Consider the following 14,637-nt stretch of genomic DNA (forward strand, 5'->3'; position numbering starts at 1 on the left):
CTGATAGAGTTATTGGTTAATAAGAGAAAACATCGTTGATAGCTCAAAAGAACTTTAATGTACTTATAAGTGGGAATATAAGATCTTTTATGTACTTAGCAGTGATTAGCAAAATCACTTTCACACTTGCTAGTTAAGCCCTCAATTGGATGTGGATGCCCAAGATTGATGTACTAATCTAAATAGATAAAAATTAGGCGTAAATGCACTTTTAGTCCCTACATTTTATTTTTTCCACTTTTAGTCCCTAAAACCAATTTACGCTTTCCGATTTAGTCCTTGAAACACTGTTCTGTCACCAAATTAACGGAAAGACTGACAGATTAATAAAATATTATTAAAAAAAATTATTTAACATTTTTTATATGTCAAAATTAAAAAAAAAATAATTACTCAATTTTAATTTAGAACAAAAAACAAAAAAAAAAATTATTTTCTTTCAAACAAAAATTTTACTTTTTTTTAATTAAAATGATTTTTTTTTTATTCCAATCTTCTTCTTTTTTTTTTTTTGTTCAGAAGAACATTCAACTTTTAAACCCTTTTCTCTCTCTATTCTCAAACTCTCTTTCTCCTCACCCCGATCTGATTCAAACTCTGACTGACCCAAACTCTCTCTGATCTCTTTCAAGACTCGGTGATGAGGTCGCCGCCGTTGAACTCGTTCAAGACTCAATGATGAGGTCACCATTGCCATAGAAGAAAGAAACCCCAGAAGGTCTGCGTTGCCGTCGCTGTTTCCGTTGCCATCGACCCATCGAACCCATCAAGAAGGTCCGTTGATTAGGTGTATGAAACCCTAGAAAGAAAACCCATAGTTTATTTCTGTGTAATTATGGCTCCGTTGAACAAAACCCAGTCACCGATTCGGTATTGGAGCCCGATATTGACCAGCGGCGAGCAGATCAAGAGGCTGATCTTCGAGGTTTTGATCATGGAGGCCGTGGGGTCTTGATGGCGTGAAAACAATGGGAAAAATTTGGAGGCTTGCATGTGGGTGTTGTGAACATGGATCGGTGGTTGGGTCTGTTGATAATTTTGGCTTGGGTTGTGATTTGGGTTTTGTTTGTGTTTAATCTCTATTTGTGATCTGGGTCTGTGTTTGTGTTTGGTCTCTGTTTCTTTTCTTTTTTTTGTTTGTGTTGTTGTGATCTAGGTTTGAGTTTTTGGTTGCTGGATTTGTGTTCTCGGTTGCTGGGTTTGATCTGGGAAGAACACGAAGAACTTTGGGTCTGTGTTTGTGTTTGGTCTCTGTTTCTTTTCTTTTTTTTTCGTTTGTGTTGTTGTGATCTAGGTTTGAGTTTTTGGTTGCTAGATTTGTGTTCTTGGTTGCTGGGTTTGATCTGGGTTTAAGTAATAATATTCTTTTGCTTTGCTAGGTTGTTATTCTTTTGCTTGGGTTTGATTCGGTGGTGATCTTCTGGAAAAAAAAAAGAAGATTGGAATTAAAAAAATTCATTTTAATTAAAAGAAAGTAAAATTTTTGTTTGAAAGAAAATAATTTTGTTTTTGTTTTTTGTTCTAAATTAAAATTGAGTAATTAATTTTTTTTTTAATTTTGGCATATAAAAAATGTTAAATAATTTTTTTAATAATATTTTATTAATCCGTCAGTCTTTCCGTTAATTTGGTGACAGAACAGTGTTTCAAGGACTAAAACGGAAAGCGTAAATTGGAATAATTTTTTTAATAATATTTTATTAATCCGTCAGTCTTTCCGTTAATTTGGTGACAGAACAGTGTTTCAAGGACTAAAACGGAAAGCGTAAATTGGTTTTAGGGACTAAAAGTGGAAAAAATAAAATGTAGGGACTAAAATGGAAAAACGTCAAAATGTAGGGACTAAAAGTGCATTTACGCCTAAAAATTACATAGAATGTTGTTAACAATTGAAATTGCCAATTAGTTATATGTAATAGAACTTTTTAAGAACACTAGTAACAAACATGCATGACAGAATGAACAACACATATTCATTACAGAACAAACAACATCAAAATTAAATTTCTAAAAACCGTAACAGGAAAATAGGTCCTAAAAAGAAATTGGAACATAAACTTAAATATCAGCACAATGTTCAATATTATACTAATTTGATCGCAACATCTTTAAGATTAGTTAGATATAAATGTTTTTAAATCGTGCAATGTGCGGGATTATTTAATTGATGTATTAGGTTATCTCATGTGATAATCTAGTCACAAACATTGAAGTTAAGATCTTAATTCTAGCAAGTTTATGTCGATAATGTATCAGTTTGTTGTAAGCTTTCTGTAGTAGGTTATTCTTGCATTTCATTATAGTATTTGGAAATCATAAACTCAAAAAATAGTGGCCTACGAAATTCTAGAAACTGGATTACAAAAAGTTACTATTGTGAAACCTATAGTTGGTACACTCTTCCATGGATCTCAATCAAAAAATACATTTGAACAGTGCAAGGTATTTTAAATATTGCAAGAATTAATTAGTCAAACTTAATAGAGCAAATGAAATATATAGAAATGAGCAAGTAAAACCTAATATGTGACCCCTTCTTTTGATTCAAAATGTTGTATTGCTAAAGCACATCCCTGAGAATTCCATTATTCATCTATAAAAAATCAGCCCACTGCCTTTTTTTAATCTCTTCATTGGGTTGCAAAGCAAAATTCTCAATAAAAACTCAAGAACTAACACCAAAGGGTGGGTGCACGCACATATGAAAATTACATGATTATAAAAATCAACAGTTACAGTACATGAAACACTTTATGCTAGAGACCACAAACTAAATATACAAAACTGGCTTAAAATTGAAATTAGCAATTGTAGAACCCTCACTATTGCAAACTAAAATCTCTCAAAAACCAACAAAATGTCGTCACTGAGCTAGTCTGAATGGTAAAACCTCACAAACACAAATAAGTCAAATTGATTACAAAGCATAGTGAACAAAAATTTGAGGAGAATTCTAACCTTCTATAAGGCTGTTGGAAAAAGGGTAAAAAAATTAAAGCAATTCCAAATTTCAAACAATTTTACGGATTAATGTATAAAAATAGAATGATACAACATAAATTAAGCAATAAGGTGCAAAAAAATGAAAATATATATCAATAGAGACATATATCAATAGAGAAATAATAATAAAATTAAATATCAAAAAGAAAAACAACAAAGGCGATCAGAGAAAATGTGGTTCAATCTACAAAACTCAGTAATTAACATTAAAAATCCAATAATTTTAATTTTAAAAAAAAATATAAATAAATGTACTACTAGTAATCAACTTTTTTTTTCCCCCTTTTGAGAACGATTCAACAAAACATAGATCTACACAAAGCATAAATCAATTCAAATTTTAGGGGCAAACAAAAAAAAGCACAAACCTAGCAAAATTCTACCAAACAAAAACAAAATTTAATCAATATAACAATCAAACAAAATAGAACTGAAGAAATTGAAAAAATAAATGGGAGATTAGGGAAAAAGGTAGCCAAACCTTAAACCTTGATTGAGTAATGCGGCAAAACAGTATTTAAGAAAATCTTTGTTATCTATCTGTTTGTTTCTATTAAAAAAAATGCAGTAAATAATTTCAGGGAAACCATTATTTCACTTTGAGAGAAATCATCAATAAATTTATACTCTACAATAATTGACAAAACATAAAGGCAAACGAAAAAAAGCGCAAATCTAACAAAAATTTGCCAAACAAAAATAAAATCTAACCAATACAACAATCGAAGAAAATAGAACTCAATAAAGAAGACTCTCGAAACGGTGTACTGTGCGGTTTTTTAAAGCTTAAACTGTACATGTGGCTGTTTTTAAAGTGGTCTCTTTTCCTGATATGGCAACACCTCCTTAATTGCAGGAAAAGGCTTATGTTTTTATATATAGCTAGCTTGTAACCTGTGCGCTGCATGGGATTTTTAAAGCAATAAAAATATGACACTTCAAATATTGGCAGACAAATTAGCTTAAAAATAAATTGATAAGATTTAATATAAATTATAGAAAAGCTTTCAACAGAAACTGGAATGTACCAAAAGTGCAAATTTATTTTATTGAAAGAAACCATTTAGATTGGGATACAAATTAGCTTACAAAGAAATTGATGAGATGTTATATACATAATAGTTTAGCTTTCAATAGAAACTGTAATGTACCAAGTGCACATTTATTTTATTGAAGGAAACCATTTAAATCATTCTTAATAAATATTAAATGCAACAAAAATCAGACTTAATAAATTTCTTTTGATACAAAATCAAAATCATTTTTTTTTATAAGTAACGAAAATTTTATTAAAAAACGAAAAACAGCCAACCCGAGTACATTGGGAATGTACTATGGGGGCATAAATCAATAACCAAGATTACAACGATCAAGTAAAACAGGAAAGGAAGAACAAGAAAAATGCCAAAAGACCACACTCCAATTGAGGAGAATGTGTAGAAAAAAAGACTTAATCTCTAACATAGAGTGTTCACATCCCTCAAAGCTTCTAGCATTCCTTTCGCGCCAAATACACCATAACAAGCAATGAGGCACAATTCTCCACAACTCTATATTTCTATGTCGTCCAAACTTGCCAAGAGTCAAACAACTTAATAACCTTTTGAGGCATAACCCAATGAATTCCAAACAAACAAGACACCAATGACCACAACTCACAAATAATGGGGCAATGAAGAAGAAGATGATCCACTGACTCCCCACAATTCTTACACATATAGCACCAATCAAGAACTAGCACACGTCGTTTGCGAAGGTTATCTGTTGTTAAAATCTTACCTAAGGAAGTAGACCATGAAAAGAAAGCTACCCTTGGAGGAACCTTCGATTTCCAAATCATCTTCCAAGGGAAGGATAAGATGGTAGGAGGGTAGAAGGAAAGATAGAATCCTCTAACCTCAAAACCTCTACTCCTGGCTAGCTTCCAACACACCTGATCCGGACTTGGACCATGTACCATTGAAGAGTAGACCATATCCATAAACAGATCAAAGGATTCTTGTTCCCAATCTTGTGGAGGACGACGAAATTTGGCATCCCAATGAATCCTCCCACCAGACCAACACAGAACCTCCGCTACTGAAGAATCCTATGTTGTACTAATACAATAAAGTTCCAGAAAAGCCTCTTGGAGAGTACGATCTCCACACCACACATGCTTCCAAAACTTCACTCTAGTACCATCTCCCACATCATACAGAAGTAGTTTAGAAAAACTCATCCAACCACTCCTAATATGTCTCCACAAACTAACACCATAAGCACTGGTCACCTTTTTCGTGCACCAACCACCCTAATCATTCCCATATTTCACCTCAATAACCCTCCTCCATAGAGCATCGGTCTCCATGCCATACCTCCATAACCATCTTCCTAACAAGCAGAATTAAAACTCCTCAATCGTCTAATACCCAACCCTCCAACCTGCAGTGGTTTACAAACCTGAGCCCAACTGACTAAATGTAATTTAGAGTCACCATTAATACCACTCCACAGAAAATCTTTGTAACTTCTCCATTTGATTTGCCACCTTTCCAAGTAAAGGCAGAAGGGAAAGAAAGTATGTAGGTAAGGAGGAAAGAGTACTTTTAATAAGAGTTACCTTATCTCCCTTAGATAGATACAACCTCTTCCACCCTCCTAATCTCCTTTCCATCTTCTCCAAAATAGGATTCCAAATTGATAACTCCTTATATTTAGCTCCTAATGGTAGCCCCAAATATCTCAATGGAAGAGAGGATTGCCTACACCCCAACATCCCCACCAGAACATCCATATTGTGCACCACCCTTATAGGAACTAACTCAGATTTCCCCAAGTTAATCCTTAAACCTGAGACCTCCACAAATCTAGCTAGAATTGCTCTCAAACTAGCTATTTGCGTAGGATAAGTATCACAAAAAATAAGAGTTTCATCAACAAATAAAAGATGAGACACCATCGCCAAGTTATCAGCCGTATTACCTACAGAAAAGCCTGAGAATTGACTAGTAGTAGCAGCCACATCCAACATACTACTCAAACCTTCCATAACAATATCAAATAGCAACGGAGACAAGGGGTCCCCTTGCCGAATCCCCCTAGAACTACCAAAGAAATCAGAAGGACTACCATTGATCAGAATGGAGAATTTAATAGTAGAGATGCAACACATTATTCATTTTCTCCATTTCTCTGAAAACTCACAGCGCTGAAGCATATACATTAAAAAACCCCAACTCACATGGTCATATGCCTTCTCCACATCCAACTTACACAACACTCCAGGAACACCTGACTTCAATCTACTATCAATACATTCTGAAGTAATTAAAAGAGTCCAAAATCTGTCTACCTTTCATAAAAGCATTAATATTCTGAGAATATGAAATAAGCCCATGTGCCACCCTTCTAAAAATAAGCCCATGTGCCACCCTTCTAAGACGATTGGCCAACACCTTAGAAATAATCTTATAAATCCCACCAACTAAGCTAATAGGCCGAAAATCCTTGATCTCCATAGCATCCACCTTTTTGGGAATAAGAGCAAGGAAAGAAGCATCAAGACTCTTCTCAAACACAGCCTGAGTATGAAAATTTTGAAACACTGCCATAATTTCAGCCTTCAAAATACACCAGCAAGACTGAAAGAACGCCATAGAAAAGCCATCCGGGCCAGGAGCCTTATCACTCTTAAAATCACTAATCACCCCAAACACCTCTTCCTCATCAAATGGCTTATCTAGCCAAAGTGCATCTTCCTTCGAGATACAAGAGAACTCCACATCATCTAATAAAGGTCTATGAGCCATAGTTTCAGCATATAGCTGTCTATAAAAATGAGAAATACAACTTGCTATAGCCTCCGGATCTGAAGACAATTCTCCATCCACCATAAGCCTATCAATGGAATTAAATCTTCTGTGAGAATTAGCTATACGATGAAAGAATCTGGTATTCCTGTCTCCTTCTCTAATACAAGGGACTCTAGACTTCTGCCTCCAACAGATTTCCTCCATCAAAGTAACTTTTTCTAATTCACCTCGAACTCTCTCCAACTCTAGCCTTTCCTCCTCCAATAAAGATCGACTATCCTCAATCTTCTCTAAATCACTAAGCCCTTGCCACAATTTTCTCACCCGATCTTCAACATTTCCAAAAACCTCCACATTCCATTTCTTCAAATCATTTTTCAAGAGTTTCAATTTATTGGCCAAAACAAAACTTGGAGCTCCTAGGACATTATAAGATTCCCACCAAGATCGCACCCTCTCCACAAAACCCTCATCTTTAAGCCACATATTCTCAAATCTAAACGGCCTCCTACCTCTCTGAAAGGAACCCCCCTCAAGAAAAATCGGGAAGTGATCAGATAATAGCCTAGGCAAGCGTTGTTGAAAGACAGATGGAAACTTATCCTCCCAATCTGCAGAAAACAAAAATCTATCCAACCTAGCCTTCGAAGCAACTTCACAAGTATTAGACCAAGTGAAAGGTCCCCCTTGAAGCGGAATATCAATGAGGCCTTGCTCAGAAATAAAATTGGAAAACTCCTGCACAGCAGCAGTAAAGGAGGTAGAACCAGAACGCTCGGAAGGAAACCTTACCACATTAAAGTCACCACCCACACACCATGGAACATTCCACCAACTGTTCAAACCAAATAATTCCTCCCATAAGAACCTTTTGTCTCTCACAGAATTAGGACCATAAACGCCAGTAAACGCCTAGACAAACTAATCTGACAGTTTTGTAAATCTACAAGAAACCGAAAATCGCCCCACAACTTCCTCCACTTTATTCACAACCCGTGTATCCTACATCAATAGCACCCCTCCAGAGGCTCTACAAGAGCCTAGATAAGACCAATCAACATGTTGACCCTTCCACAAACTGTGAATCACAGCTCTAGTTATCAACTCCATTTTAGTTTCTTGAAGACAAATAACATCTGGCCCCCATCTTCGGACCATATTACGAACCCGAAGCCTTTTATCCCTATCATTCAGCCCTCTAACATTCCAGGAAATAATCTTCAAATTCATTGATGAACCACCATAGCCCGCTCCTTACTTGTATTCCTTGATTTCATTGAACCAACCTCAACATTCATAGAGGTCAATAAATTTTTCAACTCCCGCTGACCTTTCTGCCCCGACTTGCCATGCTTCATTTGATCATCTACTGCCTTAAGCTTTTTATTCTTTTTCCTGGCCTTTATAGCTAGTAGCAATCCCATAATCTGCTCCTCAAAACCTTCCAAAGAAGTGCCCACTGATTTTCTAAAAGCCTTAATCCGATTTGTTACCCATTGTGATAAATTATTACCATCAACCGACTCCTTACACCCAACCCCCAGCTCAGAACTACACTCCAACTCCAAAGGAACTTCTGTGGCCAAAGGTACCACAACTAAAGGCTTGCCACTACATTCCCAAGTCATCGACCTCTCATCAACATCCCACATCTCCTCCTCTGCCTCATTAACAATAGACAAAGAATCAACTAGCCCATCACAGTCCTCTGCCCAGCTAACCATCTGACCTTCATTGATAAAAGAATCATTGCTTGTTACAGTCTCTAGATCAGTGACTAAGAAATCCGACACACTCTCTGGAGATCGATATAGAGATAGCGGAATCACTATTTGTCGACCATCCCGCAATTGTAGCATCCATTCTTTGGAATTACCCCATGATTTGTCCAAATCACTGACCAATTCCCTAATAGTGGGAGAAGCATTAAATACCACCTTACAGTCAAAATCCTCTTGCACCGTCGCCCTTACCTCCGTACCCAATAATTCTTCATCCTCATCTTTTGTCGCCGCCAGAGATGACGACTTCTCCACCATCTTGTCTACCGGGTCCCCTGAAGGCAACACCTTCGTCTCTGCCGGCTCCACCGAGGGACATATCAGAGCTAAGGGTGATGAACCTAGCTCGCAAGTGGCCTGGACCACTTCCGCTACCGATATCGACAAGGTGGGGGGCTAGGTAAGCCAACTCGGGCTCACCTGGACGCTAGACCCACTCCCGCCAGGAACTTCCGGTGCTGATATGGAAGAGATCGAGCCCAAGTCAACCATCGGAGCCATCACTGTCCTCCTTGTTGGTAGAGAATCAAGCACCGAGCTCGCAGGGAACACACTAGCACTTGTACCATACCCATTGTCCATTCCCTTAATACCAACCTGGGCAGAATGGTCCTCACATGCCACCCACTTTACAGCTTGCTTATCACCCTTATAACGTTGCCAAGACACCCGCCTCTTACCAAATTAATTTACTTCCACAAACAAACCTTTCCTTAACCAGCTAAACCTCCTAATTTGACGCTCCCTACCAGAATCAACCTCTTTCAAATTCAAATTATTCAATCTGTATTTATTTTGTTTCGGGAATTTCTCCTTAAACTTAGCTTCTCCATTAATACCACAGTGACTCCCCTCCACACCACCCACGGCAATCGGTATGGCATTATCAGCCCGAACTTCAACAGCCACCACCTAAATCCCAGCTTCGTCTCTCGAAGGCGGCATTGTGTTCTCCACTACTTGAATCTTCTCTGTCTCTCTAATGGAGGGCTGGTGCGAATGCTTCCCTCCTCGCATAGACACTTTTACCGTTTCAACAAAGGACCGAGAAGGGTGAATCTCTGAACCCAACTTAGACTTGTACGGTAAAGCTTTTGGACCACCCAACGCATAATGAGAAGGTTCCAACATTCTCCTCAATTCAATTCCAAAGGCCCTCCACCCTTGTTGTGCCTTGCCTGCAGGAATAATGATCGATCTTCTCATCCCGTCAACTTTTAACTCTGTTACTAACAAATATTGCCCAAACGAGTTAAAGCCCCGTTGCACTGTGTATGCGGTGTCTCCTTCCCTGAGCGTGAAGAAGTGTTTGGGGTTGACCCCAATCACTGTGTGTTCCAAGCTTTGCACATTAACCAACGTGCTGCATTCCTACCCATAAAAACTGATTGCATGAGATACTTCCCCCGTTCAAAAATCTTAAGGGAGAAAAAGTTCCCCCCTTCCTCAACCACCAATTGAAACAACTTCGATTCAATAAAAAAACTACGAAATCCACCCATGTCGATCCAAAACAGAAATAAAAATTAACCAGGAACAAAATTTCTGACTAATTTGAGGTTGCTGGGCCTCTCTAATGGATCATACTGAAGATTTTCTAACCATGTGCAAATATACAAAAATACATCAGCACTGGGAAGTCATTTACGAGTCAAATAAGGAGTTTTTATACTGCCAGTACAAGAAAGAGCCCCTGTATATTTATGCTCAATGAGCTCAAAGAATTGATGTAGGGATGGATAATAAGAATTGAATATTTGGTTGTGAAAGGAATGTATGCCCTAGTGTTGTAGAAAACATGCAACAGAGATTCTATAATAATTTGAAGAAGGCAATAAGACTTATAACATTGAGTTTTCTATCATTCAGGCCTCTTTCTCACTTTTATTGCAGCAGCTTCAGCTGCACCAGATGAAATCCCCATCTGAAATAAACTTGCTCTCACATTCACCACAAATTTTGAAAACCTCAAAGACCAGCAAGCAGCAAAGTAATAAATATCTTTTCCCACTTAACCTGATTTTTTATAATAGCTTTCAATTTATTTGGACATTGTATTGTGAATGACAAATAGTTGAAAATTTAAGATAGAGTTACATATCTTTTTTATTATCCAAACCCAAAAAAATATGTTGCAAGCACATTACTGATATCAAATGCTGAACAACAAAGGTTAGCACATTTGATGCACATGGTAGGATAAGTAATAAATCCCACAATTGGCTTGGGGAAGGATTACATTTATTCATACATTAAGGGCGTGTTGTAGAATGGTAACAAACCTCAAAAATGTCTAAGTGAAAGTTAATGCCTCCTTATTTAATAATTTGTAATGTATTATAATCTTTGATCATTTAAGCATAAATAAAATTAATGAATGCAGAAGCAAACTATATTGGCCATTTATATCTTGCATATTTTATAGTCTTTAGTTAATTTAACAATTTTGGCCAAAAGAACAATCAGTTTAAGTTTTACAATAAAATAGTTGTAGTCAATTGCAGCAAATAAAGTAATCCTTGGAAAGAACATTTACCTCGTGCAATGAAGAGTTCCTTACTGTGATTATTCATTCAGCTTATAATATTTCTTTAGTACTGGATCAAATGTCATTAGTTAATTCTAGAAAGTACAACATGAAAAATTTTAGAAATAAGGAAATATGTATAATACACAGTCGTGGTGCATGATTAGAATACAATCTGATTGCAACATATCATGAATAGAATACACACCCTGCTCACATAATCATGATGCCACATTTGAAGAGGCATTTTTTTTTTTTTCATTTTTGTATGATACGTAAGATTGTACCATGTGTAATAAATTGGGAAAAAAATGAATTCAACAAACTATTAAAATGGTCATACCCATTGTCTGAAGTTAATACCTGATTCTTCAAAAGAATGATACATTGAAGAAATTGAAAAGCATTCCCCAAAGAGATCCACATTACTACTTCTAAAAGACCTAGAAAATGAAAAAGCCCAATAATCTATTGCTCCGTTTTGATCTTTAAAGTATCCAAAAGAGACTGGAACCCACTTAAGGACTTTCATTCCATTCATTTGAGTTTTAACCGGACACCATAAATAGATACCCTTGCATCAATTTAACCAAATACCCAAAACAAAACAAAACAAAACAAAAATCTAACTCAAACACCTTAATTAGAAATACAACCCAAAAAGTCAAATAAAAAACAATCCAGCCAAATTATTAAAACTTGATCTAATTTAATGTACAAACTGAAAAGTAAAGAGAAAAACTAACCGATAGCAGTTTCGGAAGGATGGTAGATGTTTTGAGGAAGTAAGCCTTTATGTGAATTCTAATCTTGAGAGAAATTGAGAGTGTTACGGATATATGGCAATGGAAGTTTTTGATTTACGTTTTTTTTTATTTTTTATTTTTATTTTATTTTATTTTTTATTGGGTTGATTGGGATTGATGAGGGGCCAAATAGACAGGTTTATCACCGATGTCAATTTCCAAACCGTTTTAGGGTTTTTATGTTTTTTTTTTGCCTTACGTTGTATCGATCGAGCTCGAAACAATGTAATGATTTGGCTTTTCTACCACAATAAATCAAAGGCAAAATCCCTAATGTTACCGTAAAAAAAATAAAATAATATATATATATATAAAGGGATAATTTGAAACCAAAGCATCCAAAGAAAGAGAATAAAAAACACAGATATAAAAGAACCCTAGAAAATTAAGTAAGAGGAACTGTCAGTTTTGAATTAAAAAACACAGATATATTGAAGATTTAAAATTCTAATTCGAATAGGAAAAGCAATGGTGAGGATTTTAAGTCTTTCAAACAACAAAAACAGTATTTGAAGAGGAAAGAAGTATGCTGACCTTCGGTACAAAAAAACAGAGACTATATCGGTGGAGGGTACGGTGGTCTGATGGTGGCAAAGGCCTAACTGTCTTCTTAGATTTTTCTCTCTCCACCATCTATGACAGACCGAATCTCTCTCTCCATTGTTCTCTTTCTCGATTCTTCTTGTATTTCTGCAACACATCTCTCTCTTAATCGTAATTTGGGTTTTTATATTTTTTTTTCCCTCATACGGTGTAATGGGCTTTCAATCCATGTAACGATCGGTCTTTCCAACCTTTTTAACTGTATACGTGGCAGAATTTTAGATGGACATTTTTCCTACATGGCAGCACCTCCTTAATTGCAGGGAAAGACTTCTGCTATTATAGTATACTAGTGTTTAACCCGCGCAATGCGCGGGATTATTTAAAATCTTATAAGTAGAAAAAAAATTCAGCTAATTGCTTTTAATATATATTATACATTGTAAAGACTCTTAGTCATTACTACTCTATTTTTGATGGTATTTACGAAGGATCCTGATAAATTACATTGTAATAAACAGACATATTTTTCACTGTATAGCTGTTCTAAAAAAATAAGAGATCAAAATGATAACCTGTTTATAGCTATAAAAATGGTTTCATTAGAAGTAATAAATTTGTAAGAATTAGATATCATTATGTTTCTTTTAAAAAAAAAAGGAGATGAGGAAAAGAAATGGAAAGAAAAATTTAGATTGTTAGATTTATATATCTGAATCATGGCATACTATTTCAGAAAATAATGTGTTTGAACTTACCATATTTCTTAGGTAAAACTCCATAGTGTTCTATTAAGCAACCGATCATGCATTCAACTACTCAAAAGATTTTCTCTAAAAAAAAAAAAAAAACTCAATAGATGATTAGAAGAAAAAATAGTCACAATAGACATTAAAAATCCGTATTTGTACCAGGTGAATGCAACGTAGAGCAGCCATGAGTTAATGTTGTTCTATTCTTCTTGTTTTTTTCCCTCTTTTCAGCAATGACCATTTTCCTGGATTTCCTCGCCTAGGTAAATTTATTTTGTAAACTATTTTTCCTTTCATGCCATTTTCTTCCGGATCGCCTCTCAATCATTAGCATCTGTCTTTTTAATCGCGCTTGCTTTGCATTTTCCATATTTTTTAAAAGTCAGAAATGAGCTGCAACAAAATTAATTATAATTATTTAAATTTCAGAAAACATGGCAGGTTTATATAAATGAAATATATTACAAACCCTTTATTTAATCAAATATTCCTTCCTCTTCTATTTTATATAAATGGAATCCCTGAAACTTTTCACTCACTATTATGTAATCTTCTATTCATAAGATAAATAAATAAAACTAAAGCATCTATAAGCACTCAATCCAAAACACTAAAATACACACAATAAAAAAAAAAAGTAAACAAAATAAATAAAGCTAACAACAACATTTAAAAAAGCCTCCCAATAAACTGAATCTAATAGTCTGAACAGTAAAAAAATTAAAAGAAACAAAATCTTATAAGTATTCTAGTAAATTAAAGACATATCAATAATGAAATAACAAAAAAATTTACATTAAAAACTCAGTAATTGACATTAAAAACAAAACATTTTACTTACTAAAAATTACAAAATAAATTCACTCCTCAAACATTCAGATCTTAAATCATTCATTTCACAAAACATAAAGACAATCATAAAAGAAAAGTGGAATCCTAACAAAAATCTCTTAAATGGAAAAAAAATAATAATAATAATAAAAAAGGAGAAAATTAGAACTCATATATTTTTCGATTGAGATAAAAGAAGAACTCAATAAATGGCTCTAACAACCATATATAAAAGAAAAGCCAATAGGAAGTAACAAAATGCTATTCTAAAAAAGAACCAAGTAAAAGCATTGTTAAATATTATGTGTATATATATAAATATATATATATACGCAAATATTCCTAAGTTAAAATTATTACAGGCCAACACCAAAAATCTTATAAGAAAACTATCATATACTTATTCAAAGCAGCCCAAAATAGCAAAAGCTACAAACATTGAAAAAAAAAAGGTTTAGAAATCAATCATTATTGAGCAACTATCATGTTTTAGACTGTCCCTAATGAATAAATATAAATCATCTAATAACTTAGATTGTCCCTAATAACAGTAAATAATTAAAGATTATAAATTGAGGTTAAAACATTGAAAGAAAGAGA

At 34.8% G+C, this 14,637-nt stretch overlaps 1 long non-coding RNA gene across 2 annotated transcripts in view; it reads right to left on the bottom strand.

The window, feature by feature from the left end:
* The window catches only part of LOC115986512, a 30,279-nt gene extending 17,672 nt beyond the window's left edge, over window positions 1–12,607 (bottom strand). For both annotated transcript variants that reach the window (XR_004090758.1, XR_004090757.1), the window contains exon 1: window positions 12,446–12,607. This is a non-coding gene — a long non-coding RNA (uncharacterized LOC115986512). The remainder of the gene's footprint in view (window positions 1–12,445) is intronic.
* Window positions 12,608–14,637: the final 2,030 nt, after the last annotated feature.

Source organism: Quercus lobata, chromosome 1 (genome assembly GCF_001633185.2).
Source record: "Quercus lobata isolate SW786 chromosome 1, ValleyOak3.0 Primary Assembly, whole genome shotgun sequence".
Lineage (NCBI taxonomy): Eukaryota > Viridiplantae > Streptophyta > Magnoliopsida > Fagales > Fagaceae > Quercus > Quercus lobata.